Source organism: Siphateles boraxobius, unplaced genomic scaffold (assembly GCF_051911475.1).
Source record: "Siphateles boraxobius isolate OS27281-9 unplaced genomic scaffold, OSU_SipBor_1 13, whole genome shotgun sequence".
In the NCBI taxonomy this organism is placed as follows: Eukaryota; Metazoa; Chordata; class Actinopteri; order Cypriniformes; family Leuciscidae; genus Siphateles; species Siphateles boraxobius.
Window position 1 is genome coordinate 6,236,295 of NW_027508733.1, and position 5,500 is coordinate 6,241,794.

Here is a 5,500-nt window from a genome sequence, read left to right on the forward strand (position 1 = left end):
AAGTTAGCTCATAATCTGTGGACCAATCCGACATCCAACAACCAGCCCAAGTCGGCTTACAATCTGTGGACCAGTCTGGCATTCAACAACCAACCTAAGTCAGCTCACGGTCTGTGGACCAGTCTGGCATTCAACAACCAGCCTATGACAGCTCACAATCGGTATACCAGTCTGGCATCTAATAACCAGCCCAAGTCTGTGGACCAGTCTAGCATCAGACAACCATTTCAAGCCAGCTCATAGTCTGTGGACTAGTCTGGCATCCAACAACCAGCCCAAGTCAGCTCATAACCTGTAGACCAGTCTGGTATCCAATAACCAGTCCAAGACAGCTCACAGTCTGTGGACCAGTCTGGCATCCAATAACCAGCCCAAATCAGCTCACAATCTGTGGACCAGCCTGACATCCAACAGCCAGCCAAAGTCAGCTCACAGCTTGCGGTCCAGTCTGGCACCCAACAACCAGCCCAAGCCAGCTTGCAACCTGTGGACCAGTCTGGCATTCAACAACCAGCGCAAGCCAGCTCACAGTATGTGGATCAGTCTGGCATCCAACAACCAGCCCAAGTCAGCTTACAATCTGTGGACCAATACTGCATCCAACAACCAACCCAAGCGAGCTCACAATCTGTGGACCAGTCTGGCATCTAACAACCAGCCCAAGTCAGCTTACGATCTGTGGACCAGTCTGGCATTCAATAACTAACCCAAGCGAGCTCACAATCTGTGGACCAGTCTTGCATCTAACAACCAGCCCAAGTCAGCTCACGTTCTGTGGACCAGTCTGGCATTCAACAACCAGCCCAAGTCAGTTCACAAGCTGTGGACTAGTCTGGCATCCAACAACCAGCCTAAGTCAGTTCACGGTCTGTGGACCAGTCTGGCATTTAACAACCAGCCCAGGCTAGCTCACAATTGGTAGACCAGTCTAGTATCCAACAACCAGCTCAAGTCAGCTCATAATCTGTGGTCCAGTCTAGCACCCAACAAATAGCCCAAGCCAGCTTACAAGGTGTGGACCAGTTTGGCATTTAACAACCAGTTTAAGCCAGCTCGCAGTTTGTGGATCAGACCTTAGTGGTTTGCATTTAGTATAAGCCTGTTACTAGTATGTGGGCCAGCCTAGTGGCCTGCAGTCAGCATAAACAAGCTCTCAGTCTGAGTCCCAGCCCAGCAGTCTGCAGTCAGCACATTCCTGTTACCAGTCTGTGGACCAGCCCAGCGGCCATCTGTGATATGTATATAATCTTTAAAAGTATTTGCGATACTCTCCTCAACCAGGCTTAATTGATGTTAAAATCCATTTTGCCGATAATTTAAATGCCTTGAAGTATTTTTCTACATAGTGTTTTCCACCCATTGTACATTCAATCATATAAAGCGATCAAGTCTTTTCTGAAAATTTGGACTGAACTGCCTGATTCATATAGATTAGTTTTTATTAACTTTTTGAAGCAACAAAGTGGTAGTTGTGTGTCAATGGAGGAACAGAAATCTCTCAGATTTCATTTAAAATATCTTCATCTATAGATGAACAAAAGTGTTGTGGGTTTGGAACAACATGAGGTCGAGTGATTTCCATTACACGAGAGTAGATGTTAAAACTTCATGCTGATTTGTACTCGGCTTTCGCCAAGATAATCACCAACTAAGACGTAGCTTTACAGTAACCTATGCTTCTCCATCCATTCTTTCCATCTGGTGACGTGAATTTTCTGTCTGGTGTTAATACAGTGTATTGCGCGTCAGCACACACAACGGCTGCAACCACAGTGCGGTCCCCCCATAACAACCCTCTGGATTGAGCGGAGTAGGGAACATCTCTAGGGTCTTCAAGTGGGCACCTTCCGTCCTCAGTGTTTCGTCGACTAGCCCACGACACCTCAAGAGGGCTCGACAGTGACTCTGGCGTCCCAGAGTCACCCCCTCCGTCCCCCACTCAACTCAGCCCAGCTTACTGACCTCTACTTCCCTCTTGCTGCTGAGACCTAACCACAATCTCACAATCTCTCCGCAACCCAACCATACGCGCCAACCCATTTGACTAAGGCTGTCGAGCCCCACTGGTGCGTTAATATGCAGTTTCAGTGGCAACGGTTCCGTATGGCATACCACCTACCACAAAACACAATATCTGCCCAACCACCCGTCATCCACGCAATATACACAGGAACGTAATGACTGTGAATACTATACAACCTATACAAATAAACCAACAGTTGCTGCTGAGACCTAACCACAATCTCACCGCAACCCAACCATACGCGCCAACCCGTTTGACTAAGGCTGTCGAGCCCCACTGGTGCGTTAATATGCAGTTTCAGTGGCAACGGTTCCGTATGGCATACCACCTACCACAAAACACAATATCTGCCCAACCACCCGTCATTCACGCAATATATACAGGAACGTAATGACTGTAAATACTATACAACCTATACAAATAAACCAACAGTTGCTGCTGAGACCTAACCACAATCTCACAATCTCTCCGCAACCCAACCATACGCGCCAACCCGTTTGACTAAGGCTGTCGAGCCCCACTGGTGCGTTAATATGCAGTTTCAGTGGCAACGGTTCCGTATGGCATACCACCTACCGCAAAACACAATATCTGCCCAACCACCCGTCATTCACGCAATATACACAGGAACGTAATGACTGTAAATACTATACAACCTATACAAATAAACCAACAGACCTTTCTAGTTTTCAAGAATTCTACGAAACCGTAGCATGGCGGCCTGTACACAGCCAGCTAGAATCTTTCCGTCTCAACCACAGCCAGTTGCTGCTCCTTTCTGCTGCTTCAGATAAGTTCTTTACTGTACGACGCAACTCTTGGCCACTGAATCCGACGTCTCTGACGAACCGGGTTGTAGAGTGTGCCACAAAACCACGACAACCCACTTCCACTGGATAAACCTGGACTCTCCATCCTCGCTGTTCTGCTTCAGTGGCCAGATGAGCATACCGCAGTTTCTTCCTCTCATATGCCTCATCTACCGCATCCTCCCATGGCACTGTTAACTCTATCAGTTGAACAATGCGTGCTGATCCAGACCACAAAACAATATCTGGTCGTGGGTTAGTGGTGGCAATCTCGGGTGGAAAAATAAGCCGTTGATCAAGATCAACCAGCATCTTCCAGTCCCTAGCAGCTTCCAGTTGTCCTGGGCGAGAATTGGTGTTAGCAACTTTTCTTGGTGGTTGCTCGCCTGGGCGGAGGAATATTGTCTTCTGCGTGTAATGTTTTGCTAGAACAGGCGGCAATTTATTGGTCATACTACGCTTGCCTTCCAATGCTAAAGCCAAACATCGCAATACTTGGTCATGGCGCCAAGTAAACCGACCCTGGCTAAGAGCCACCTTACATCCTGTCAAAATGTGCCTTAATGTGGCAGGTGATGAACACAAAGGACAAGATGGATCCTCTCCTACCCAGAGGTTTAGGTTCTGCGGTGATGGGAGAACATCATATGTTGACCTAATAAGGAAACTGATCCTACTCTCTTCCATTGACCAAAGGTCTTGCCAGCCCATTTTGCGTTGTTCCACACTCTCCCATCTCATCCACTCTCCCTGCTTGGCCTGGGAAATGGCCTTTATACATCTCATCCACTCCTCCTGCTTTCGCACCTCGTTGACTACCAGCTTCCTCCTTTGGGCTGGGCCTGCCTTGTGCCATTTAGGAGGAGCTAAACTGAGCCCAAAACCCCCTCTTCCATGCTGTACCTGTCCCACGATATCCCCAATTTGAAGGTCAGCCTTTGCCTCTACTACAGATTTCTTTGCTGACCACTTTCTACCAGTTTTTACCACAGGGGCTGTCTCCCTTACACAGTTGTCGCGTGACTCTGCTAAAGTCATTTCCAGTCTGACCTTGGCACACTTAAACTCCTCGGTTAAAGCAGAGACTGGCAGCTGCAATACTCCTTTACTATAAAGTCCCACTCTGCTGAGGCAGCGTGGAACTCCCAACCATTTCCTGATGTATGAACTTATTAACGCTTCCAGCTTATCCACTGTTGTCAAAGAAACCTCATACACAGTCAGTGGCCACAGAAACCTTGGCAGTAGACCAAACTGAAAGCACCAGAGTTTCAGTTTGCCTGGTAGAGCACAGCTGTTTATGCTCTTCAACCCTTCCACTGCTTGTCGTCTAACTTCTCCCACTCGAACTGTGTCCTTTAGATCCCCATCGTACCATCTCCCTAGACTCTTCACTGGCTTCTGAGAAACTGTTGGTATTGCCTCACCATTAATGAAGAATGTTTTATCTACTACCTTGCCTTTAATTATGGAGATGCTCCTTGATTTAGAGGGCTTAAATTGCATTCGTGCCCATTCAATATTATCTGTTAACTTCCCCAATAACCGATTAGTGCAGGCTACCGTTGTAGTCATGGTTGTCATGTCATCCATGTATGCTCTGATTGGTGGTAGTCGCTTCCCAGAAGCCAAGCGCTCTCCACCTACTACCCATTTTGATGCCCTAATGATTACTTCCATTGCCATGGTAAAAGCCAGTGGAGAAATGGTGCATCCTGCCATTATTCCAACCTCTAAGCATTGCCATGTAGTGCTGAATTCTGGAGTTGAGAAACTAAATTGCAAATCTCCAAAATAGGCTTTCACTAAATTTGTTATTGACATCGGTACCCTGAAAAAATCAAATGATGCCCAAAGAAGCTCATGTGGCACTGAACCATATGCATTAGCCATATCCAGGAATGTCACGTGGAGCTCCTTCCTCTCCTTTTCAGCTGATTGAATTCGTTGCCAGATAACACTGATGTGTCCTAAGCATCCTGAGAATCCTGGAATGCCCGCTTTTTGAACTGAAGTGTCAATGAAGCCATTCTTTAATAGGTAGGTTGACAATCTCTGAGCAATAATGCTGAAGAAAATCTTTCCTTCGATGTTTAATAGTGAAATAGGGCGAAACTGACTGATGCTTGTAGCATCTTTTTCTTTGGGTATAAAGACTCCCCCTGCTCTGCGCCATGCTCTAGGTACAACCTGCTTTTCCCAAGCCACTTTTATCAATTTCCACAGAATTCGTAGAACTCCTGAAGCACTCTTGTACACTCTGTACGGAACTCCATTAGGCCCTGGAGATGATGAAGCCCTTGCCTTTCTCACAACCTGCTCTATCTCTTTCCACTTAGGTGCACAGACCTCCATTTGGTATTCTGGTTTATTGACAGGTGGCATGTCTGACGGAATAGACATAGGCTTATGCCTTTTTGCATCTGTATGTGTTTCCTCCAAATATCTCTCTAGCTCAACCTTAGATGCTTTTAAAGTGCTTTTAATTTACTTGTAAAGTAAATTATATCGTTTTCATTTTTGTTTCAACTATCCATTTATCATAACTTTAGGTTTAGAAAGAAAATAGCTGTGTCTAGTAAAAATACCCATGTTGCATAACCTGCTGTCTGGCCATTTTATCTGGGTATGTCAGCGAAACAAGCACACACAACTAGTCATAAACAAC